Source organism: Salvelinus namaycush, chromosome 31 (assembly GCF_016432855.1).
Source record: "Salvelinus namaycush isolate Seneca chromosome 31, SaNama_1.0, whole genome shotgun sequence".
NCBI lineage: Eukaryota > Metazoa > Chordata > Actinopteri > Salmoniformes > Salmonidae > Salvelinus > Salvelinus namaycush.
In genome coordinates this window covers 46,034,844-46,062,344 of record NC_052337.1, presented here as the reverse complement: position 1 = coordinate 46,062,344, position 27,501 = coordinate 46,034,844, and the positions used below count along the sequence as shown (strand labels likewise).

At 42.5% G+C, this 27,501-nt stretch overlaps 1 long non-coding RNA gene across 1 annotated transcript; it reads right to left on the bottom strand.

Moving 5' to 3' along the window:
- Positions 1–12,117: 12,117 nt before the first annotated feature.
- On the bottom strand, positions 12,118–12,874 carry LOC120026161. The gene is made up of 4 exons (XR_005473066.1): positions 12,823–12,874; positions 12,652–12,690; positions 12,466–12,540; positions 12,118–12,153 (listed from the first exon to the last, which is right to left on the bottom strand). It is a non-coding gene; the product is annotated as an uncharacterized LOC120026161 (long non-coding RNA).
- Positions 12,875–27,501: the final 14,627 nt, after the last annotated feature.

Genomic DNA, 27,501 nt, shown 5'->3' with positions numbered 1-27,501 from the left:
TTTCTACTTTTAAACTCGGACAAAACAGAGATGCTTGTTCTAGGTCCCAAGAAACAAAGAGATCTTCTATTGAATCTGACAATTAATCTTGATGGTTGTAAAGTCGTCTCAAATAAAACTGTGAAGGACCTCGGCGTTACTCTGGACCCTGATCTCTCTTTTGACGAACATATCAAGACTGTTTCAAGGACAGCTTTTTTCCATCTACGTAACATTGCAAAAATCAGAAACTTTCTGTCCAAAAATGATGCAGAAAAATTAATCCATGCTTTTGTTACTTCAGGTTAGACTACTGCAATGCTCTACTTTCCGGCTACCTGGATAAAGCACTAAATAAACTTCAGTTAGTGCTAAATACGGCTGCTAGAATCCTGACTAGAACCCAAAAATTTGATCATATTACTCCAGTGCTATCCTCCCTACACTGGCTTCCTGTTAAGGCAAGGGCTGATTTCAAGGTTTTACTGCTAACCTACAAAGCATTACATGGGCTTGCTCCTACCTATCTTTCCGATTTGGTCCTGCCGTACATACCTACACATACGCTACGGTCACAAGACGCAGGCCTCCTAATTGTCCCTAGAATTTCTAAGCAAACAGCTGGAGGCAGGGCTTTCTCCTATAGAGCTCCATTCTTATGGAATGGTCTGCCTACCCATGTGAGAGACGCAGACTCGGTCTCAACTTTTAAGTCTTTACTGAAGACTCATCTCTTCAGTGGGTCATATGATTGAGTGTAGTCTGGCCCAGGAGTGTGAAGGTGAACAGACAGGCTCTGGAGCAACGAACCGCCCTTGCTATCTCTGCCTGGCCGGTTCCCCTCTCTCCACTGGGATTCTCTGCCTCTAACCCTATTACAGGGGCTGAGTCACTGGCTTACTGGTGCTCTTTCATGCCGTCCCTAGGAGGGGTGCGTCACTTGAGTGGGTTGAGTCACTGACGTGGTCTTCCTGTATGGGTTGGCACCCCCCTTGGGTTGTGCCGTGGAGGAGATCTTTGTGGGCTATACTCGGCATTGTCTCAGGATGGTAAGTTGGTGGTTGAAGATATCCCTCTAGTGGTGTGGGGGCTGTGCTTTGGCAAAGTGGGTGGGGTTATATCCTGCCTGTTTGGCCCTGTCCGGGGGTATCATCGGATGGGGCCACAGTGTCTCCTGACCCCTCCTGTCTCAGCCTCCAGTATTTATGCTGCAGTAGTTTATGTGTCGGGGGGCTAGGGTCAGTTTGTTATATCTGGAGTACTTATCCTGTCTTATCCGGTGTCCTGTGTGAATTTAAGTATGCTCTCTCTAATTCGCGCTTTCTCTCTCGGAGGACCTGAGCCCTAGGACCATGCCTCAGGACTACCTGGCATGATGACTCCTTGCTGTCCCCAGTCCACCTGGCCGTGCTCCTGCTCCAGTTTCAACTGTTCTGCCTGCGGCTATGGAACCCTGACCTGTTCACCGGACGTGCTCCCTGTCCCAGACCTGCTGTTTTCAACTCTCTAGAGACAGCAGGAGCGGTAGAGATACTCTTAATGATCGGCTATGGAAAGCCAACTGACATTTACTCCTGAGGGGCTGACTTGCTGCACCCTCGACAACTACTGTGATTATTATTATTTGACCATGCTGGTCATTTATGAAGATTTGAACATCTTGGCCATGTTCTATTATAATCTCCACCCGGCACAGCCAGAAGAGGACTGGCCACCCCTCATAGCCTGGTTTCTTCCTAGGTTTTGGCCTTTCTAGGGAGTTTTTCCGAGCCACCGTGCTTCTACACCTGCATTGCTTGCTGTTTGGGGTTTTAGGCTGGGTTTCTGTACAGCACTTTGAGATATCAGCTGATGTAAGAAGGGCTATATAAATAAATTTGATTTGAAATTTGATTTGATATATGCTCCTTAAAACCAATGAGGAGATGGAAGATGCAGGACTTGCAGCGTGTCCAGTGTCACAAATAGAACCAAGTTCTATATTAGCACCTGGCTAAGCAGATGCTCAGTGTGGGTGCAATGATTGAATAACATATGTGTACATTTATTTTGCAACGCTCGCGCACGCGACCCATCTGGTCTGGTCAGCATGTTACAGAGACAGACAGGACTCCAGTCATGTCATACTGCAAAACACCACTAGATGCCGGACATAGCATTTGCATAGATGGGACTAACCAAGAATTTATGTGAAATCCATTCATGAGAAAATGTAAAGAAAGGGAAAGGGGGATAGCTAGTTAGAGCACAAGTGGAAAAGCATAGTCACTGGTGGGGACAAAAATAATCTTTGCTTCTTTCCATCACACATTACAACAGTGGTTGTATTTTCTGTTCTGTTTGATTATCACTGGCTTTGTTGCCCTTGTTTACAGTGACCTAAATCATGCTCAAGTAAGAGATGGTGCCTCACAAACTCGACCACCCAGAGTTTAAACCATTGGTTTCTACATACAGCTTCTAATGGTGCATTTACATACAGGATTTACCCCAGTATTTTACCCATGGATCTGGTAGACCTGCTCTCATTCAAGTGGGGCCAAGGCAATGCTCGTTTTCTTTTCAGCTGTCTTTTACATAACAATGGCTAACTGAACTTTAACACCTTCTCACAAAGCAACAGACTTGAATGATGCGGAGATTGTTGCCTCGCCATAAGTCTTTCGAGCTGACATAAACACTAGCGAAACCCTGGAGTGTAGGTAAGTCTATATGGAAAAGCACCACTAGAGGGAGCCACATCCCAAAATGTGGTCCTGGATCCACAAATCTATCAGCAAGTCAAATTTCCTGCAAGGTCTCAGTCTCACATCAGAATTAGACGTTCGTCCATGTTTCTCAAATTTCAAAGTTGTTCCAAATGTAAAATCTCAAAGTGTTTAAGGTTACATTTAGGGATTAACTCCAGATTTTAAGGTTAGGGTTAAGTTTAGGCATTAACTCCAAATGGTTAAGGTTTGGGATAGGCTTAATACCAAACTATCAAAAATGACTTTCTATCGCTGGATTCAACCATGAAACCTTTGGAATCAGAGGCAGATGCTTATCCACATCCACAATGTCCTAGAAAAACCAAAACTTACTTAAAGGTAACAGCGCTCACTGTTGCCCCTAGTGGCCGGTTTCCACGTCATATCCTGACATCCTCAGCCATGGATGGATGTCAAATACTGACTTGTATCACGGGTGATCTGCCTGCAAAACTCTGATTCCTTTCCAGTCTGGCTCAGCTCAGCAAATGTAGTAATTGGTCATTTGAAAAATCCAATTCATTGATATTGTTGTTTCCTGAACTGAGTGAACTGCATTTGAACTTCATTTTCAGAGTTAATTGAGTTGAAATGGAATGAAGGCCAACCCTGCTAACCATGGTCCTGCCCTGTAAAGTCTAGACCTTTCCCATCAAAACCCCAAGCCCCCATCCTTGTCTACAGTGCCTTCAGAAAGTATTCATACACCTTGACTAATTCCACATTTCGTTGTGTTCCAGCCTGAATTCAAAATGGATTAAATATATGTTTTTCTCTCACCCAGCTACACACAGTACACCATAATGAAAAAGTGAAAACATATTAAGAAATGTTTGCAAATGTATTGAACATTTAATACAGAAATATCTCATTTACATAAGTATTCACACCCTTGAGCCAATACTTTGTACAAGCACCTTTGGCAGCGATTACAGCTGTGAGTCTTTCTGGGTAAGTCTCTAAGAGCTTTCCACACCTGGATTGTGCACAGTGTTCACTAAATTCACTAAAATATATTTGTTTGCCTACGGGCAGGGAGACCCGGGTTTGAGACAAAAGGGACATTACACCATTGCTGTTTGCAAAAAAAACACTACATTGGTGGTAGTGGAATTGTGCTTTGGGAGAGGTGTGCATATTTCATGGGCAGGATCTGTACCCGGGCCTCCCATGGAAAAAAACAGTGTCTTGACCATTAGACCAAGATGTAATGCCCTCTTGAGCTGAGGGTGACACTGATTTTAAACTTACAGGCAGGACTACCTCATTACCAGATCATGAGACACGCACATGGGATAGTGTAAAGGGAACTTTGCCTAGGACGCCCATGCCAGGTCGCAGTTGTAAATGAGAACTTGTTGTCTACCTGGTTAAATAAAGGTGAAATAAAAATATTAAATTGTGTTAGAAGGTGGAAGATAGAGAATTAGTCCAGTAACTGAAAGGTCACTGGTTTGAGTCCTGAGTCAGGCAACAAAACGTGGGATTTGATCTGAACTGGCAGATCTGTGACCAAACCCTTCAGAAAAACAAATTCCCTTTGTTCCCCGTAACATGGACTTATAAAGTTGTACTGGCGCCAGAGGCTGACGTTTTATTGGCTCTTAACCAACCATGCTATTTTGTTAGTTTTTTCGCATTGTTTGAAACTTATTCTGTACATAATGTTGCTGCTACCGTCTCTTATGACCGAAAAGAGCTTCTGGACATCAGAACAGCGATTACCCACCTTGAATTGGACAAAGACTTTTTCTGTAATGAGTCAGACGAGAGGGATTTACTCCAGACACCTGAACAGGCCCTCATCCTTGTCATTCGTAGGAAAAAAATATGTAGATTTCGCAGAAGGAGATCGGGGTGCCTTGTGAGGATCAGGCGACGAGTGGCTAATCTGCCTTTGCCAATAGCTGGAAAATAAATGGGACGAACTAAAAGCACATATATCCTACCAACGGGACCTTAAATTGTAATATCTTATGCTTCACAGAGTCGTGGCTGAACGACGTCATTAATAACATACAGCTGGCGGGTTATACACTAATCGGCAGGATAGAACAGCAGCTGGTGCACGATATCCAAGGAAGTCTCAAGGTTTTGCTCGCCTGAGCTAGAGTATCTCATGATAAGCTGCAGACCACACTATCTACCTAGAAAGTTTTCATCTATATTTTTCATAGCTGTCTACACACCACCACAGACCGATGCTGGCACTAAGACCGCACTCAATGAGCTGTATACCGCCATAAGCAAACAGGAAAACACTCATCCAGAGGCGGCGCTCCTAGTGGCCGGGGACATTAATGGAGGGAAACTTAAATCAGTTTGACCTAATTTCAACCAGCATGTTGAAAAAAAACGAACTCTAGACCACCTTCACTCCACACACAGAGATGCGTACAAAGCTCTCCCTCGCCCTCCATTTGGCAAATCTGACCATAATTCTATCCTCCTGATTCCTGCTTACAAGAAAAAATTAAAGCAGGAAGCATCAGTGACTAAGTCTATAAAAAAGTGGTCAGATGAAGCAGATGCTAAACTACAGAACTGTTTTGCTTGCACAGACTGGAATATGTTCCTGGGATTCTTCCGATGGCATTGAGGAGTACACCACATCAATCACTGGCTTCATCAATACGTGGATCAATGACGTCGTCCCCACAGTGACTATACGTATATACCCAACCAGAAGCCATGGATTACAGGCAACATCCGCACAGAGCTAAAGGGTAGAGCTTCCGCTTTCAAGGAGCAGGACTCTAACACGGAAGCTTATAAGAAATCCCACTATGCCCTCCGACGAACCATCAAACAGGTGTAACGGATGTGAAATGGCTAGCTAGTTAGCGGGTACGCGCTAATAGCATTTCAATCGGTTACGTCACTTGCTCTGAAACTTGAAGTAGGGTTTCCCCTTGCTCTGCAAGGGCCGCGGCTTTTGTGGAGCGATGGGTAACGACGCTTCGTGGGTGACTGTTGTTGATGTGTGCAGAGGGTCCCTGGTTCGCGCCCGGGGCAAGGGGACGGTCAAAGTTATACTGTTACACAAGCAAAGTGTCAATACAGGCCTAAGATCGAATCATACTACACCGGCTCCGACGCTCGGATGTGGCAGGGCTTGCAAACTATTACAGACTACAAAGGGAAGCACAGCCGAGAGCTGCCCAGTGACACGAGCCTACCAGACGAGCTAAATAATTTCTATGCTCGCTTCAAGGCAAGTAACACTGAAAGATGCATGAGAGCATCAGCTGTTCCGGATGACTGTGATCAACAGGTCAACATTCATAAGGCCGCAGGGCCAGATAGATTACCAGGCCGTGTACTCCGAGCATGCTCTGACCAACTGGCAATCGTCTTCACTGACATTTTCAACCTCTCCCTGTCGGAGTCTGTAATACCAACATGTTTCAAGCAGACCACCATAGTCCCTGTGCCCAAGAACACTAAGGTAACCTGCCTAAATGACTACCGACCCGTAGCACTCACATCTGTAGCCATGAAGTGCTTTGAAAGGCTGGCCATGGTTCACATCAACACCATTATCCCAGAAACCCTAGATCCACTTCAATTTGCATACCGCCCCAACAGATCCACAGATGATGCAATCTCTATTGCACTCCACACTGCCCTTTCACACATGGACAAAAGAAGCACCTATGTGAGAATGCTATTCATTGACTACATCTCAGCGTTTAACACCATAGTGCCCTAAAAGCACATCACTAAGCTAAGGACCCTGGGACTAAACACCTCCCTTTGCAACTGGATCCTGGACCTCCTGACGGGCCGCCCCCAGGTGGTAAGGGTAGGTAACAACACATCCGCCACGCTGATCCTCAACACGGGGGCACCTCTAGGGTGCATGCTCAGTCCCCTCCTGTACTCCCTGTTCACTCATGACTGCATGGCCAGGCACAACTCCAACACCATCATTAAGTTTGCCGATGACAACAGTGGTAGGCCTGATCACCGACAACGACGAGAAAGCCTATAAGGAGGTCAGAGTCCTGACAATGTGGTGCAAGGACAACAACCTCTTCTTCAATGTGATCAAGACAAAGGAGAAGATTGTGGACTACAGGAAAAGGAGGACTGAGCATGCCCCCATTCTTATCGACCGGGCTGTAGTGGAGCAGGTTGAGAGCTTCAAGTTCCTTGGTGTCCACATCACCAAACTATAATGGTCCAAACACACCAAGACAGTCGTGAAGAGGGCACGACAAAGCCTATTCCCCCACAAGAGACTGAAAAGATTTAGCATGGGTCCTCAGATCCTCAAAAAATTCTACAGCTTCACCATCGAGAGCATCCTGACTGGTTGAATCACTGCCTGGTATGGCAACTGCTCGGACTTTGACTGCAAGGCACTACAGAGGGTAGTGAGTATGTCCCAGTACATCACTGGGGCCAAGCTTCCTGCCATCCAGGACCACTATACCATGTGGTGTCAGAATAAGGCCCTAAAAATTGTCAAAGACTCAAGCCACCCTAGTCATAGAATGTTCTCTCTGCTACCGCACGGCAAGCGGTACCGGAGCGCCAAGTCTAGGTCCAAAATAAAAAATAATTACCTAACACTTATTTTTTTTAAATAAGCATTTCACTGTAAGGTCTACTACACCTGTTGTATTCGGCATGTGACAAATAAAATCAGATTTGAGATGACCTTTGCTGATGAAACAACTTTGTTGAAGTCTGGTTTGATGGTAATCACTCCATTTCCATCTGCTCTTATCGTGCACAACAAGCATTCCTTCTCGTTTTGGCCAAGTCTGAGGAATACAAGAATACAATGCCACTTTTCAATTCCTGAATTGGAATGTACTTCAAAGTTATTACATACAAAGCAGTGTAATAAGTGCATAGGCTACATAGTGGTTTTCCCCCTTGTGCTACTCACTTGCCTGGTGGTCCCAGGTCCCCCATGATGTGCATGGTCTGTACAGGTGTGTTGACCACGTGGCTGGTCTTCATAAAGTCCTCCGAGGGCTCCCAGGTAATCAGCCTGGACCAGGGGACGGTGCTGTCACTGCAGACCAACAGAATACCACAAACACATTTTGCATACAAGGGTATGGTGTATTGTGAACATACCGGTACACTGTTTGTCTTCAAAGCAGCACATCACACATCAATGTTGCTTCAATTACATTCCCTTTAATAATAATTCACTTTGGTGAGTAACAGGGACCTACACTGGGTGTCTGTCATGTCGTCTGTGTCTGACATTGGCCATCCTATGTGCCAGGAAGGTAGGGTTGGACTTGACCTGCGTCACCATACTCTGGGAATCCTGTAATGAGTATATCAAAAACAGCTTTAAAACACTCACGTTTCTTTGGGACAGAAATTAGGTAAATGCTTTGTTTTGAATAATGAAATTGTCACATCTGCTCCCGCTCCCCCTCTCTGGAGCACAAGGTCGCCAGGCTGCTCATCATTACACACATCTGTCACCATCGTTACACGAACCAGCGCTTCATCGGACTCACCTGGACTCCATCACGTCATTGATTGCCTCCCCTATATCTGTCACTTCCTCAGTTTCATTCCTGTGTCTGCATTGATAATGTTTTGTTTCTCTTGTCCAGACTCTGTTCTTCTTTAGTTTCATGTCTATTTATTAGTAAATCCTCACCCTGTACTTGCTGCTCCTCTCCCAGCGTCTGTGGTTACAGAACCATTACAGAAATGGAGATTCAGTAGAAACCCACCCCTTCCCAATTGATATAGCAGTCAGAATCAGTGTCGGTGAAAATCCTGCGGTTCCGTCTGCCCACTCCAGAGCCATGATCTCTGTGTGGTATTGTCTCTCCAGTGGAGTCTGGCATACTGACTCACTCTGGAACAAAACCACTTCATATTGCGCGCGCACACACACACAACTTACTATGCAACATCAAACTATCCTAAACAGTGAAGTCTTATTTGTTATAAGGACACTGGTAGAGGACCTACCTGACTGAACAGCTTCTCCTGCCTGCCTACCACTAACTCCTCCTCACCATCTCCGGCTGAAAACAAAACCAAGATGTTCTGGTCCATATCTAGCCACCACGAAAATAACATCTACTCAACTAAGAAGCATCTAACATCTTTCTGTTTCAAAACATCTAACATCATCTTGCTGTTTCAAAACAGTGTTAATACCTGATTGAGCCTGTGAGTTGAGGGTGTCCAGCTCAATGCCTCCCCTCTCCTGTTGAGTCAAAACCTGCTGCTGAAGGTGTTGAGAGAGGGCTGCTGTGAAGGTGACTCTCTGAATACGGATCCTGTAAACACCATTGTAAATCTAAACAAATTACATGTTTTCATGGCAAACTCAGGGATCAGGTCAAGCAATATACTGGGTGTTTATCATCATCTGCTTTGAGAGCTAACATTAGCTAAAGACAGTGTCTTGCTTGTATGGCAATGCAAGGAATAAAAGCCACACAAAGGCCAACTGCAACTTACTTAATTGTAAGATTTTTGACAGCATCCCGGGAATGATAGTCTGCCTCTCCGGTGTCGGTGCTCCAGCCGTCTGCCATGTTGTAACGTTAGGAACTTTATTGATGGCTAGCTAACTAGCCAATGTTAGCAACATACACACACGCGCGCTATGTATACAGCAGAAGGCATTTAGCCAATTTTGTAGCTAGTACTTTTCACAAGCGTCTGCTCGTTGCATGGTAACAACAGTCTGCCTGCCTGGTTGGGTTTCTGGCGAACAATCCAACTATTTACCGGTTCACTACCGCCACCTACCGTGGGATACATTCCAGAGCAGCGGAATAAACCCCCCCACTGATAACAGGTAAGATAATATCAGTACAATAATATTCCCTTGCTGTAAAAAGTTTAAGAACCCCTGATGTAATTAATTAAGACAAAAATCTGTCTGACACAAATAATTGCAATTTAAAAAGCTTTATTGGAAATGCACGTTTCAAACAGCACAATTCAAGTACAGATAAGTGTAGCTACATCAGATACATGCTAATTTAGTTTAAATGTGATGCAGTCCTCCAGTCCCAGTTCATTTGCACTCTTTTGACATGCTTCAGACCAGATGCATGCTCCACTTCAGTGTACAATGGTTCTGAATTTGCATATCAATGTGTTTGAAGCTTTTACGTTCTGCATCTCTCATCTGAAGCCATATCCTCCAGGGTCTAAACAGGTGGAGATTTCCATCTCTGTGTGGGAGACCAGATATTGCAAGGAGACCAGTAAGGGGCCCTCACCTCTTCACTTTGGCCAAAGGAGACCTAAGACCCCGATACCAGTGACACTGCCCAAAGGTTGGTGCTGTCCTTTGGAGGAGACTGTGGAGACAGAGGTCTTATCTCTCTGTGGTTACTAAAGATGTCATGGCACTTATGGCATGAGTAGAGGTGTTGACCCTGCTTCTCCTGGCTATATTTTCAAGCCTAAACATGTAAATCCAACTCATTATCATAGGCTGTATGGGGATCAATATCTTTTTTTTGCTAATCATAGTTCCTGTCTCTGAAATTACATTTGTGTGTGTTGTAGGAGTAACCAATACTCAAAATCTGTGTGTGTGTGTGTGTGTGGTAGAAGTAATAGTTGGCCATTATTTCTTTGAACATCTCAGTTTGGGCAGCAGCCACTGAAGAAACCTGTCAATCAAAAACCACAGGAGAATAAATAGTATTATAAACTGGGTTGTTCGAACCCTGAATGCTGATTGGCTGAAAGCCGTGGTATATTTAAGCAATAAGGCATTAGGGGGTGTGGTATATGGCCAATATACCACAGCTAAGGGCTGTTCTTAAGCACAACACAACACGGAGTGCCTGGATACAGCCCTTAGCCGTGGTATATTGGCCATATACCACAAACCCCCAAGGTGCCTTATTGCTATTATGAACTGGTTAACAACGTAATTAGAGCAGTAAAATGAAATGCTTTGTCATACCTGTGGTACACGGTCTGATGTACCACGGCTGTCAGCCAATCAGCATTCAGGGCTCGAACCACCCAGTTTATAACAGACCGTATACCACGAGTATGACAAAACATTTATTTTTACTGCTCTTATTACGTTGGTAACCAGTTAATAATAGCAATAAGGCACCTCGGGGGGTTTGTGGTATATGGCCAATATACCACGGCTAAGGGCTGTATTCAGGCACTCCGTGTTGCGTCGTGCTAAAGAACAGCCCTTAGCCGTGATATATTGGCCATATACCACACCTCCTCGTGCCTTATTGCTTAAGTTTGCACTTACACATCAGATAGCTGCTCTTTCTCTGCTACCTCATTCTATTTCTCTAATTCTCTAGTCTAGTATTCCCTGGTTATGTTCCACTTCTCCCTCCTCTATTTCCTCACCTCTTCCTCAGACTCTTCTTTTCCTCTTTCTTGTCCTCCTCCTTACGTTCTCCAACATTTCCCATCTGTTGTATCTTACTGGCCTTCTCTTGTTTCACTACTTTTTTAGCCTTGCCCTTCTTTTTATTATTGACCTTCCCTTCCTGAATATTTTGGACAAGGAGATAAAGTAATGTAAGCTTATGGGTTTTCTCTTCTCTTGAGCTATACTATACTATAGAAGGACTTATGCTATACTATAGAAGGACTTATGACCAATATTCCCTTCTTGTATTTCCTCTCACCTGTAGGGCCACTCCAGCCATTTCCTGGAGCAGCTTCCTGCCGGTCTCGCTCAGGTTGGTGATGGGAGCCAGGCGAGGGCTGTGGCGGTATGGGAAGTTCTCTGTTCGGTGCAGAGCGATAATGACAGGGCTGAGAGGAGTCAGAGGCCTTGGGACATTTACTGGGTAGGGAGAGCCTAAAGCAGAGGGCAGGGCCTGTAGGGCTTCAGCCTGGGTCCGGTGTGCTGAGGTCACAAGAGGAGAGAGGCCATTCTTAACAGATACAGGACCTGAGACCTTCCCTGGGCTCTGTAGGACCAGAAAGTAAAGTAACATATAGGAAAGTGCTATCTTCAACACAATCTGTAGAAATACTTTCTAACTACTCTATAGACATTGCAGATACATGACTACACTCAATAAGTAATTATCTGCATCATTTCCAATACCCCATGTATATATGTAAAAAAAAATAATATGCAGAACTTACCAGGAAGTCTGACTCATCGAAGGAGTGGAGAGACAGATCATCATCCTCGTCCATATCCCTCACGTCAAGCTTTGTCACCTTTCCATTCTCAACTTTCAGAGGTGGTGTCCTCCTTTCATAACCCTCATCATCACACTGTGTATCAGAGTCAACTAGTCAGAGACCATCCTCCTCACAGTGATGTCACTCAACAAAGCCATGGACGGTAGGGTACAACTCTTACCTCCGATTCACAGTCAGTGAAGGAGTAGATCGAAAAGTCATCCGAACTGGAGGATGAGATCACGTCAACATTTTTTCTCTCTATCAGCCGAGTCACCCTTCCAGACTGAGTAGACAGAGAAAGGCATGTACTCATGGCAGCCATAGAATACACTGGCATTGACCCTCAAGGAAATGTAGAATACGTAGGCAATCCAACATGGTTGTACAAGTAGTGAGCAATACATGGGTAACTGAAAATGCAATAAATGCAACTCCCATAACATTAGGGATGGGGCTAAAGACCTTCCATAGTATAGGATTCTTTAGCATCTCAAATGGATGATTGTCAATTTAACCAAGCCAACCAAAATGGCCATATGAATCAACAGATTGATCTATCTGTTGTGTCTCTATGGGAACAGCAGAGATGTCTGACCTGGCTGAGAGGCTCTGGATTGACGCTCCATCCATCCCCAGATGTTTGGTCCTGCCCATAGCTCACAATGATTGGCTGTTAACAGTAAAAAATGAATTCAACACTGCTTTGCTCATTTTGGCCTTGAATTGTGTATCAATAAATAATATAAGTACTGTTATGTGGTTGAATTTGAATGTGACTTACAGGCCTTTTGTGGATCTGAGGGGTCTGCACTGAAGTAGACTGTCAAGACAGCATTCAATGAGGTTAGATAGGGATATATGCATTTGCTTTAATTCTGATAACTGCAGTTTGTACATGCAGAATGCATAACTAATGTGTATGTGTTTTTATTTCAGGTCAGATATGACTTACAGGCTTTGGCCTTCTGTGCACCTTGCCGGTTGGCCACAACACGGAATCAGGGGTGTTCACCCTCACTGGTTTCAACTGTCAACACAACACTCAATTTAAAAGGTGATAATATAACAAAAACAGGACAAAACAAACAAATATTTGATATTTACCACATAAGGGCGGCGTCTTAAAGCTCTTTTTATTCTCTCATCATTACGATCCATCTTTCTTTCTGAGGGAAACATTTCCATCAATTAATTGACACAAAACACACCCTGACTCACACACAGACACACACACAAAGATGGCATCCCAAATGGCACCCTATTCCCTATATATGTATATTTATGTTGGGAAGGAGGTGCCCCAAAAGGCCAAAGATTACCTGCAACAACCTGAGTGGAGAAAACTATTGTACAGATTAAATCAAATCTGAACACAGTTTATGTAGTGAATGAATGCATGGTTACGTCATTTTAGGCCACAGCTTTATGACTGCGCATATACGTCACAAGAAAAAGGCCTTTTTGGAGCCGGACTGGTGGTATCATCTTCTCACTGGTTGTAGCTCAATAACGAACGTGATGTGCTTATTATAACCTACTGACTGAGTGATGGTTGGTTGGACGTTTTACATAGATAGGCCAACATGATATCAGTAAGAAGAAACCATTCCTTGCCAAATATCTTTTGTATTATTGTTTTACTTTGAGTAACATTAAGGGACCACAATGGAAGCCGTTTACTTTATTGTGTTGTCCCTGGCCTGTCATGTTTTATTTAATTAAACGGTTTTTATTATTTTATTAAACTGTCAAATCAAATATATCTATCTAGCTTTCTATCTAACTTAAATGAGCTGTTGAGGACTCTTTGGTCATCACATTTCAGGGACAAGCCAGCAGGTGGAAATGTCTTTAAATGCAGCATTGCCTTAGCGCACTTCATGATCTGCGCAAGAGTAACTGTGGTTGTGAAAGTGATTAATCCAAATGCGGAAGTCCAGTACTTTTGTTTTGGTTTAGCAAGCTAGCTACTCAAGTCTTGGCTCAAGTGTTGTGCAATATTGGAGGAAAAGTGTCGTAACTGACATTTTGTATTGCGCTTGATTATCCTCTAGTAGTTTGACAAGTATGCACTGAGCATCAAAATGATTACCCGAGGTTCAAGAGTTGTACTCCTGAGTTCAGGCTAACAAGTGTCATTGTTGCTGTCGTTATAGTATCATTTGTTTTGTTTACTGTCACTACATATTTCGGTTTATCAGAGGATGTCTAAAGTCTTGGAACTACAGTTTTTGCCAATGGGCATGGTACGTTAGCAAGGAGGGACTGAGTGATTTAAGAATCATATGCTCAGTAGCTACTGTAGCTAGCTACTTTGAATGGGACTGTTGTAACGTTATCTATCTTGCTACAACTCGTAGCTAACGTTAATGTTGTAACAGATGGTGCCAGTAGGCTACAGCAGCAAGCTAGAGCACAACACATCAATGCCGCGGAAGTCTGTCACCCCGTTTATTTCAGTTTTAATCCTATCCTCTTCCTTTGTGGTACACAAACTCATCACATACTCCTTCCACCACAAGACAGTGACTCAGCTACTCCTCAGCATTGGGGTTCTGGTGCTCTGGTGGGATTGATTAGAGTGTGAACACTGTTTGGGTCCTCCTCATGTTTCAGCTGCTCTCGATCAGCACAGGGGTGTTGTACACAATCCTGGGGCTGATTTTTTTTTTTTTTTTTGGAAAAAGAATTTTATTTACATTTCTCATTGAAATACAATTACAAAATCAGTGCATTACATAACATCGATTCATAAAAACAGTATCCAAAAATAGTGTAACAATATAACAATAGCAAAACTACTCAAAACAATGCTCTTCTGCAGAACCTGACCAGTATTATTACATTCAAGTTTAACTTGCCTCTAACAATCTCCAAAAAACAATACAAAGAATTCTATAAATACAAACATATACATATACCAAAGTGAATTCTGAATAAACCTCAGTGTATATCAAATATGTACAAAGGCTTAGCCTACATTTCAATTGGCTCTAAAAACATTTACAGTGAAGGGTAAATCCCTTTCCATTTCTGTTTCACTGATACAATGCCCCACTTATCTATTTCGAATTGTATTCTTTTCCAAATGTCCTGTTTTATAAATTCAACTAATCCCGTCGGTGACCACTTGAGGGTGTCATTGACCGCACCACATCTGGCCTCCCAAAGTTTGGTCTTGATAAGGGACACCAGAGTCACTAATGCTAATAATTGCACCCTTTCCACATTTTTTAGTTCAAGTTTGGCTACCCCTTCATAATCAATGTTTTTTAAAATCTCAAAACATAGTTTAATTTTTCTCCAAACTAATTTGGCAAAAGAACATTCCCATAAAACATGGGGAATTGTTTCAATTGCAAAACAATTGTCCCTGGGACAAAATGTATTCAGGGTCAAATTATGATCATATAATGTTGATCGGACCGGAAGACGTCTGTGTAAAACAAGCCAATTAAAATCTTTCAGTCTGTTGTCTAAACCTTTTAATTGTGTCCGTAGCCAGGTGGAAGGCGATATTGGTAATCGGTCTCTAGGACGACAATTTTCTATTAATTTCTCGTATAGCAATCTGTGGTTGATTGCGTTTTCTTTTACTTTGCAGAAAGGGGTTTTCTTTGCCCATTCCACTATTTTCTTAAAATGTAATGGGATACTTTCAGCTTTTGGCTTACTATTATCCCATTCCACCATGAACCTTAACGGTACAGACAGCCAGAATTTGATTAAAATATGACATTTGTGTACAGAAGACGGCAAAATACAACAAACGTTTGAATAGAACAACGCATCTAGTTTGAGAGGAATATGAGGGAAATCCCTTCCACCAGCCTCTATAGGCTGGTACATCCGATCTCTACGGATGTACTCATATCCCCCCCAAAAGAAATTAAACAGTGCCCGTATGAAAGTTTTTCTGAGAGACACCGGCATGGGAAACACATAGGCAAGGTGAAGTAATGAAGGCAGAATGTCCGCCTTCAGCACTAACACCTTCCCACTAAAGGATAGTCGCCTCACTTTCCACAGTCCCAATCTTTTATTAAGAGATACTAGTTTTTCTTTCCAATTAAACATGTCATCTTTAATTTCATTTCCGAATGATATGCCGAGCACTACCATTGGTCCTGTGCACACAGTCAAACCACATAACTGATCAGTTCTCCATTTCCACTGTCCCATATATTTTATTTCTGTTTTATTCTTGTTTATCTTTGACCCAGAGGCAACAGAGAATTCATCAATGACTTTGATAGACTCTTTCAAGCTCAGGTCGTCCTGTAAATATAAAACTGTGTCGTCCGCATATTGCGAAATTTTTAGAATATCCCCTCCGGGTAAACGGATGCCTTTGATGTTGTAATTTGTCCTAATTGCGCATGCGAAAGGTTCGATATATAAAACATACAATAGAGCAGATAGAGGGTCCCCCTGTCTGACACCTCGTAATTGCTTGATAACCGTTCCCATATTCCCATTAATATTTACCCTGCTACCCACATTACTATAAAGAATTTTTACCCATTTCATAAAATTATTTCCAAACCCAAATTTTCCCATAACTCTAAATAAAAACTCATGGCTTACCATGTCAAAGGCTTTTTCCTGGTCCAAATTCACAGTAATAGCTGGCAGGTGCCTTTCCTCTAAATATGCTTGAACGTCTCTGTGCAATTGCAAGTTCCAGTTTAATTTTCTCCCCACCACACCGCATGTTTGGTCTAAACCAACAACATATGCCATGGCAGAAGATAGGCGATTAGTTATGGCTTTGCTTAATAATTTATAGTCAACACACAACATTGTTAAAGGTCTCCAATTTGCTAATGTCTTGGGGTCTCCCTTTTTGTAAAGTAGAGAGATTACCCCCTCGCACATCGAACCTCCCATATGCTCCAAACCAAATATATCTCTAAACACTTCCAACAGATGACATCCAATTAAATCCCAAAAAACGATGTAAAACTCTTTAGAGAGCCCATCCACTCCTGGTACTTTGTTATCTTTCATGCTCTTCAGTGCCATATAAATTTCATCTAATTTCAATTCCCCTTCTAATTGGTCTCTAATATCGAAAGGTATTTGCACATCCACGCATTTTAAAAATTTAGTCCCCTTCTCATAATCAATTGTTTGTTTTTGAAATAGCTGAGAAAAGTGATGTGTAGCGACACCAAGCATGCCATCTCCATCCTCAACCATCTCCCCATCTTGGTCCAATAAAGCAGAAATAGTCCTCCTCTTTCCCCGTGATTTAATTTGTTTGAAAAAATATGCAGAGCACTTCTCATCATTTTCCCATTTATCCTGCTGACTTTTAAACATGAAGTCTCGAGCTTTCTTTTCAAAAAAAGCATGCTGCTTTTTCTGCAGGATACATAATTTGTCTTTATCTAAACTACCACCATTCAAATTACCTTGGATGTGTAGATCTTTTAGTTCATTCTGCAATTCATAAAAATCTTTGTGGGTATTACGTACTTTGTCTTTGCAAAAATTCTGAATGAAAATCTTGATTCTTAATTTTGTGCTCTCCCACCACTCTATGACAGTAGAATAAAACTGTTTCATACTTACACAGCCCTGGAAAAAAGACCTAAATCTTGTCTCAAAAGTTGTGTCATGTAAAATGCCGTTATTAATTTTCCAATACCCTTTTCCAAATTCAATTGTTTTTAATTCTACTGTCACAGACAGGCAGCTGTGGTCTGAATAGAATACCGGAGTGACGCGCGCAGAGGACACACCGAGTCCACGCGGAGCAAACAGATAATCTATTCGGCTCCTCGCGCCCCTGCTGTTTTCCCAAGTGAAACCTGTATCATCCGCGTGCTCCACTCTATACGTATCAACCAAATTATATTTACCTATTAAACTTTTTACAAGATGCCCTCCTAGATTACCTCGGTCGTATGATACATTAAAATCTCCCCCCATAAACACCTGTCTGTTTGTCATAAAAATAGCGTCTAGGTCGTTAAGCATTTCCCTCCTTTCCTTGGGTGTCGATGGTGCATACACGTTAATAAATCTAAAACATTTACCCCTCCAATCGATATCTACTATTAAAACCCTCCCGTGTACAGCCGAAAAACTTCCTACTATTTTTAAATCCCTATTCCCACATAGCACACCAACCCCTGTTGAATGCACCCCGCCGACACTCCACCTTGACTCTCCCTGAACCCATTCCTGCGTAAACCTCTCCACGTCATTTTGATCTTTTAAATGTACTTCTTGTAAAAAACACACAGAGAAGCAAATGGAGGACAAATGGGAAAAAACAGTCGCCCTTTTAACTGGGTTCCTAAGCCCTCTAACATTTATGCTAGCTAGGTTTAATAAAGACGACATGGGATAAGGAGGGAAACGGACAACTATCTAAAATATGACATTTTTCCATACTCACTTTAAATACATCTCCTCGTTAGGAGGCCTATCCGGGAAACGGTGGTCTCCAGCGGGAGGACTGTCCACAAGGATCGTGGTCGGGAAAACCCTTTCCTCCTCCATCTGTGTGGGTGCTGGAACACCGCTGGGTGCCAGACCGCTGCTGTCGATGGAGCTGCCTGAAAGGGAAAGCAGAGTCTCCTCTGCGCTGCCCGGGTTTCCCTCGCCTTTCTCCTCAGACCTCCCGCTTTCCAAACAACTGAAACGGTTTCCCCCCAGAGCGGACTTCTCCGTCGCCTCCATGCTGATAAGTGGGGAAACAGGGCTCATCTGCTTCCTCTTCCCCGAGCACTTCCTCCTCTCTCTCACCGTTGTCCAGCTCTCCGGAGCCGAGGGCGCGGTGGGCTCTCTCTTCTCCCCCTCCACTTGCTTGTTCCAACTCCCGTCGGTCTCTCCGCTCTCCTCGTGGGATGATGATGGCGTCTCACTCCCGCTCTCCTCGGACCCTCGCAGTTCTCTCTCCATCACCAGCTCCTCCACCACCTCCTCAATGGCGCGTAGTTCCAATCCTTCTCCCTCATCTGGTCTTTTCCCACTCTCTGGTCTTTTCCCGCTCTCCGCTCTTTTCCCGCTCACCGCTCTGGCGTAAGAGGGGGCTGCCTTCGGGCAGTGACGGAACAGGTGGTCCTCAGAGTTGCACAGACTGCAGCGCTTGGGCACGGTGCAATCCCTCATTATATGTCCGAGAGTCCCACAGTTTCTGCACCTCGTCTGGGTGCAGGCATCGGCGAGGTGCCCGTAGGTGCTACATTTCCTGCAGAAACGAGGCTGTCCAGCATACATAAGGTAGCCCCTGTCTGCTCCGATGGAAAAGGAAGCGGGTGGATGGCGGTAGCCATCATGGCCGCTCTCGTCCTCCTTTAGCAGCACACGAAACTGCCTCTTCCCTGTCCATATGCCAAGGGCGTCCTTAATGTCTCTCACTCCTGGCAAGATGGTCACGTACTGTGCACCAAAAGGCCAAAGATTACCTGCAACAACCTGAATGAAGAAAGAGATTGTACAGATTAAGTCAAATCTGAACACAGTTTATGAAGTAAATTAATGCTTGATTATGTCATAATACGTCACAGCTTAATGACTGCGCATAATACATTGCAAGAAAAAGGCTTATTTGGAGCCTAACTGGTGGTATTGCCTTCTCACTGGTTGTAGCTAGCTGAATAACGAAAGTGATGTGCATATTTCCTACTGACTTGTATCGATGGTTGGTTGGACGTTTTACATAGATAGGCCAACAGGATATCAATAGAAAGAAACCATTCCTTGGCCCAATTTTTTTTTGCACTTTGAGTACCAAGCATTAAGGGACGACAATGGAATTCGTTGACTTTATTGTGTTGTCCCTGACATGTTTTATTTTATTAAACTGTTTTATTATTTTACTAAACTGTGAAATATATATCTCGCTTTCTATCTAACTCAAATGGGCTGTTGAACTCTGATCATCACATTTCAGGCACAAGCCAGCATGTGGCAGTTTCTTTAAATGCAGCACTGCCTTAGTGCACTTCATGATCTGCGCATCAAATAACTTTGGTTGTGAACGTGATTAATAAAAAATAAATAAAAAGAACGTGATTAATCCAAATGCGGAAGTCCATTACATTTGCTTTGGTTTAGCAATCTATCTACCTCCTCCCTGTCTTAGCTAAAGTGTTGTGCAATATTGGAGGACAGGTGTCGTAACTGACATTTTTGTATTGTGCTTGATTATCCACTGGTATTAGTTTGACATATGTACTGAGCATCAAAAATCAGTTTTGAAAGATGTTGTGGTGGAAGAATTTGGGGTGAGCTGTTGTAACTTCTCAAGGGATATGTTCTATGTTGGACTGTGATGTTAGGCGTTTCATAGACTACTGGTATGTCTGCATCCTAACACAAGGCCATTGTGTCCCGGAACTATTGATTTATAGAAATAACTGTTGTGTAAACAATATGATTGTATTATCACCTCCCACTATATAAGGGACATTTAACCATTTCTTCCTTGCTGTGAAATTATTGGTGGCTGCTTGTATTAAATATGTTTTTTTATATTGTAAAATATAGGATTATCACCACAGCAAGCAAGGTACTTGGAGTCAAACAGACCGGCCTGGATGAGATCTTTAAGGTCAGGGCCCTCCGCAAGTCTCACAAAATCATTTTAGACCCAAGCCACCCCCTGTACCCGGACTTTGAACTACTCCCCTCTGGGCACAGGTATAGGGCACCCCTCAGCAAGAAAAACAGAACTAGACAATCATTTGTGCCAGGTGTGATATCCCTCCTAAATAGCTCGGGCTGATGTTCCTATTGAATCAGTAAGGCCAGCAGGCTAATCATTTTTTAATTAATGTTTAATTGGTATGTTAACTGTTATGAAAGTTTTATTGTAAAACTTTTTATTTAAACGCCACTTTAAATGTCTACAAGACACTGCAACAACATTTCCCCATGGGGACAATAAAGTCATTAAGTAAATAGTCTCTGCCTTAATCTTTGAATGAAATTTTCCACAACTGTGGATCAGAGGTTCAAGAGTTTTACTCCTGAGTTGAGGCTAACGAGTGACTGTTGTAACATTATCTGGCTTGCTACAACTTGTAGCTAATGTTAATGACGTAACAGATGGTGTGTGGCTTGGCAGGGTTGGGTTTCGGGGGACGCATGGCTCTCGACCTTTGCCTTTTCCAAGTCCGTAGGGGAGTTGCAACGATGGGAAAAGACTAACTACCAATTGGATATCACGAAAAATGAATAAAAGTATCAAACCATTTTTATAATAATTGGTCGTTGTGCACAGTAAAGAGAAGCCATTAATTACTACCTAGACTAAGTATAGCAAATCAAATATTATTATTTCTTTACTAATGCATGTTTTCAAGTTACACTGTTTATATACAAATAGCTATTTTGCATAAACAACTGGATCAAGTGGTAAAAGTCATGTAACAGGTCATGATGGAACAAGTTATTCGATATCAGTAATGCAAGAGAAAAAGTTCAAAGGCAGACAAATGAAAACATGAACCCTGCCATATCACTACAATAGTTTAGGGGTTTCTCTATTAAAAGAAAGACCAAAAGGACTGCTGAACATCACCCTTATATCATCCACTTCATTCCATTTCATACAGTTAATGTTCAGCAGAACCTCAAGTTGAAGTAAATATTTTGTATTGGACCTCCAACCATCAGCATAGAAAGTAGTAGGTGCCAGGTGCATCGGGTTCATTGTGTCAAGAACTGCAACGCTACTGGGTTTTTAACGCTCAACAGTTTCCCGTGTGTATCAAGAATGGTCCACCACCCAAAGGACATCCAGACAACTTGACTACTGTGGGAAGCATTGGAGACAACATGGGCCAGCATCTCTGTGGAACGCTTTCAACACCTTGTAGAGTCCATACCTGACGAATTGAGGCTGTTCTTAATATTGGGGAGGTGTTCCTAATGTTTTGTATACTACACACCAGAGGTAGTGATTATCAGAACACACATAAATGACAGTTAATAGACGTATTCATGTTGTACTGAAAGTGGACATACAACCAACACATATTGCATTGCCTATATGCTGTGGTAGTGTCCATTTAAACGTAACTAGTTGGCACTAAGCCTTAAAGTCAGAGAGCGTGAGAAAAAAAACACCAGGACACTTTTACAGTTGACCAGCACTTAATCGAAGACCTATTCTTTAATGAACCGATGAAGAACAAGGCTCAATTACTAAATAGTTACTGCAATTTAAATGTACGAATTTAACAATACATGGTACAATATGAATGTGCTACAAGTATGAATATTTTACTCTAATCTTACTCTTCTCTGTATTTACACAACCTTTCTAGGGCATCTGAATAGGCAGCCATGTTGAATTTTGTAAATACAGTCGTGGCCAAAAGTTTTGTGAATGACACAAATATTAATTTTCACAAAGTCTGCTGCCTCAGTTTGTATGATGGCAATTTGCATATACTCCAGAATGTTATGAAGAGTGATCAGATGAAATAAAGTCCCTCTTTGCCATGCAAATGAACTGAATCCCCCAAAAACATTTCCACTGCATTTCAGCCCTATCGGATAGTCAAGAACTTCAAGGAGAGCGGTTCAATTGTTGTGAAGAAGGCTTCAGGGCGCCCAAGAAAGTCCAGCAAGAGGCAGGACCGTCTCCTAAAGTTGATTCAGCTGCGGGATCGGGGCACCACCAATCTAGAGCTTGCTCAGGAATGGCAGCAGGCAGGTGTGAGTGCATCTGCACGCACAGTGAGGAGCAGACTTTTGGAGAATGGCCTGGTGTCAAGAAGGGCAGCAAAGAAGCCACTTCTCTCCAGGAAAAACATCAGGGACAGACTGATATTCTGCAAAAGGTACAGGGATTGGACTGCTGAGGACGGGGGTAAAGTCATTTTCTCTGATGAATCCCCTATCTGATTGTTTGGGGCAACCCGGAAAAAAGCTTGTCCGGAGAAGACAAGGTGAGCGCTACCATCAGTCCTGTGTCATGCCAACAGTAAAGCATCCTGAGACTATTCATGTGTGGGTTTGCTTCTCAGCCAAGCTAGTGGGCTCACTCACAATTTTGCCTAAGAACACAGCCATGAATAAAGAATGGTACCAACACATCCTCCGAGAGCAACTTCTCCCAACCACTCAGGAACAGTTTGGTGACGAACAATGCCTTTTCCAGCATGGTGGAGCACCTTGCCATAAGGCAAAAGTGATAACTAAGTGGCTCGGGGAACAAAACATTGATATTTTGGGTCCATGGCCAGGAAACTCCCCAGACCTTAATCCCATTGAGAACTTGTGGTCAATCCTCAAGATGCGGGTGGACAAACAAAACCCCACAATTTCTGACAAACTCCAAGCATTGATTATGCAAGAATGGGTTGCCATCAGTCAGGATGTGGCCCAGAAGTTAATTGACAGCATGCCAGGGCGGATTGCAGAGGTCTTGAAAAAGAAGGGTCAACACTGAAAATATTGACTCTGCATCAACTTCATGTAATTGTCAAAAAAAGCCTTTGACACTTATGAAATGCTTGTGAAATGCTTGAATTATACTTCAGTATTCCATAGTAACATCTGACAAAAATATCTAAAGACACTGAAGCAGCAAACTTTGTGGAAATTAATATTTGTGTCATTCTCAAAACTTTTGGCCACGACTGTACATTTACAGATTTCCAATATAGAATGCTTTCAATGCCTTACATTTGAAATGAGTTAATATACAAGATAAAACGTCTTCTGGGGATCTTAACAGCATGATACATGTCTTTACGAAATATTTAATTTCCTAATCACCTCTGTTTTTGCCTAGTTTCACTTACAGTAGTACTTTCGAGTTTGCGAATGTACAATTAGCCCCATAATTCAATTTGCGATGTTGATCCGCTAAGCAAAGTCAGCTTAGCGGACTTTAATATGGGGAATTCAACATACAAGTGTAAGTAGAAACAAATGTAAATTTAAAAAAAAATCCTAATCCCCAAAATGGGAGAATTAAACAATATTTATATTTTTGAGAATGTGGGCATGGTCCGTGGACACTTAAGGGACAGTCGTGTCGAGTGTGTTTCATTTGGTGATCTCATGAAGGACAGGAAACACACACAACTGTATCTCTTAAAGTGTACATTTCCCAGCTGTCAGTTTTACATCTGACTGTTGTATAAGATGAATGAATAAGTATAAAAATAGTTTTGAAAAGCTAACAATGAGATTTAGTCTTCTAAATCAGAATTGGTTGTTTTATGGTAACTTATGCACAGTCAGTAGCCACGTCCAGTTGAGCACAAACATGATGAGACAGCCCCTTTTCTACCCAAGTATAAAATCCCCCGTGACGCAATTCACACCAGACCACGCAAACCACGGTGTAAGCTAAGGTTGCAAATGGTTGAATTTCTAAGACCTTACAGCGTGTAGCGTTGGCTACACGGCTAGAAATGGTTAAACTCTAAAACATTGCCACAGAAGGAGCAGATCTTATACGAGGCCTTTTCAGTCTGCAGCTGGAAATGTATGTAGCCTAGGACAAAGAACACCGACAACCGACGAAACATCTATTCTATGTAATGACATGGGTATGCCTGACGTATCCACTAGGGACGCAACCAGAGACTTTTCTGTCAACAACATGTTAAGTAACCCATGTATGAACTAATTGTGAATGTGTTTTATGTAACTCTGTGATTGATTAAGTTAGTTAGTAAATAAATAATTAAGCCAATTTATATTTTGCTGATTCATGATTCTATGCTAGGGTTGGTGCAGATATCCAAGGGTTTGCAACATTCAGTAATGACCCTGAAGAGGTAATAAAATTCATTAATAAGAGACTGTTTTGATAAGATATGAAAATCTGGGGAGTATTATTTGGGAAATTGACACTCTATAAACAACATTTTTCCGTGGTGCCCCAACTTCCTCGTTAAAGTTACATGATTAGTTTAATTGCGTAATTAAACTACACATGGAGAATTGATTTGATAATATACAGTCTTCACATTTTATGATAGTCAACAACACGAAAGCATATAACTTTCCCTGACATCACACGTATACATTGTAATTTTCGATTTACCTGATATAGTAGGATGGCTAACATTCGGTGTCTGCGAAGGTGTTGTCTTCTAGCCAAGATATGAAATGCAATCATAATTGACTGTAGTGCATATAAGGCACACACAGCAGTTCCATGATGACTGAAAACACAACCGTGGGATGAACAAGTGACACATTTCTGGGCGGTCCATTTAAAATTAAATAATTCTTCCCTCGCCCCTTGCCCTGCAAGTGTCAACTCATCAGACGTCATGATACGTCATCACTTTTCTGCTCTTTTGCACACCAGTATCTCTACTTGCACATCACAATCTGCTCATCTATCACTCCAGTGTTAATTTGCTAAATTGTAATTACTTCGCTACTATGGCCTATTTATTGCCTTACCTCCTCACGCCATTTGCACACACTGTATAGAGACTTTCTTATTTTCTATTGTGTTATTGACTGTACGCCTGTTTATTCAAAGTTAAATCTAGAATTGGCTTCCTATTTCGCAACAAAGCATCCTTCACTCATGCTGCCAAACATACCCTTGTAAAATTGACCATCCTACCGATCCTCGACTTCGGCGATGTCATTTACAAAATAGCCTCCAATACCCTACTCAATAAATTGGATGCAGTCTATCACAGTGCCATCCGTTATGTCACCAAAGCCCCATATACTACCCACCACTGCGACCTGTACGGTCTCGTTGGCTGGCCCTCGCTTCATACTCGTCGCCAAACCCTCTGGCTCCAGGTCATCTACAAGACCCTGCTAGGTAAAGTCCTCCCTTATCTCAGCTCGCTGGTCACCATAGCAGCACCCATATGTAACACGCGCTCCAGCAGGTATATCTCTCTGGTCACCCACAAAACCAATTCTTCCTTTGGCCTCTCCTTCCAGTTCTCTGCTGCCAATGACTGGAACGAACTACAAAAATCTCTGAAACTGGAAACACTTATCTCCCTCACTAGCTTTAAGCACCAGCTGTCAGAGCAGCTCACAGATTACTGCACCTGTACATAGCCCATCTATAATTTAGCCCAAACAACTACCTCTCCCCCTACTGTATTTATTTATTTATTTATTTTGCTCCTTTGCACCCCATTATTTCTATCTCTACTTTGCACATTTTTCCACTGCAAATCTACCATTCCAGTGTTTTACTTGCTATATTGTATTTACTTCACCACCATGGCCTTTTTTTGCCTTTACCTCCCTTATCTCACCTCATTTGCTCACATTGTATATAGACTTATTTTTCTACTGTATTATTGACTGTATGTTTGTTTTACTCCATGTGTAACTCTGTGTTGTTGTATGTGTCGAACTGCTTTGCTTTATCTTGGCCAGGTCGCAGTTGTAAATGAGAACTTGTTTTCAACTTGCCTACCTGGTTAAATAAAGGTGAAATATATATATATATTTTTTTATCCATGTCTAACTCTGTGTTGTTGTTTGTGTCGCACTCCTTTGCTTTATCTTGGCCAGGTCACAGTTTTAAATGAGAACTTGTTCTCAACTAGCTTACCTGGTTAAATTAAGGTGAAAAACTGTTGTTTTAAAAAAAAATCAGAAGTGTCCACTTTATTTGAGGGCTGAGGGGAGAAGGTGTGTATTAAGTATCTCAAAATAGAGCTACTTAATGTTAGATCCCTCACTTCAAAGGCAGTTATAGTCAATGAACTAATCACTGATCATAATCTTGATGTGATTGGCCTGACTGAAACATGGCTTAAGCCTGATGAATTTACTGTGTTAAATGAGGCCTCACCTCCTGATTACACTAGTGACCATATACCCCGTGCATCCCGCAAAGGCGGAGGTGTTGCTAACATTTACGATAGCAAATTTCAATTTACAAAAAAAAAAAATGGCGTTTTCGTCTTTTGAGCTTCTGGTCATGAAATCTATGCAGCCTACTCAATCACTTTTTATAGCTACTGTTTACAGGCCTCCTGGGCCATATACAGTGTTCCTCACTGAGTTCCCTGAATTCCTATCGGACCTTGTAGTCATAGCAGAAAATATTCTAATTTTTGGTGATTTTAATATTCACATGGAAAAGTCCACAGACCCACTCCAAAAGGCTTTCGGAGCCATCATCGACTCAGTGGGTTTTGTCCAACATGTCTCTGGACCTACTCACTGTCACAGTCATATTCTGGACCTAGTTTTGTCCCATGGAATAAATGTTGTAGATCTTAATGTTTTTCCTCATAATCCTGGACTATCAGACCACCATTTTATTACGTTTGCAATCGCAACAAATAATCTGCTCAGACCCCAACCAAGGAGCATCAAAAGTCGTGCTATAAATTCTCAGACAACACAAAGATTCATTGATGCCCTTCCAGACTCCTTCTGCCTACCCAAGGACGTCAGAGGACAAAAATAGGTTAACCACCTAACTGAGAAACTCAATTTAACCTTGCGCAATACCCTAGATGCAGTTGCACCCCTAAAAACATTTGTCATAAGAAACTAGCTCCCTGGTATACAGAAAATACCTACGCTCTGAAGCAAGCTTCCAGAAAATTGGAACGGAAATGGCGACACACCAAACTGGAAGTCTTCCGACTAGCTTGGAAAGACAGTACCGTGCAGTATCGAAGAGCCCTCACTGCTGCTC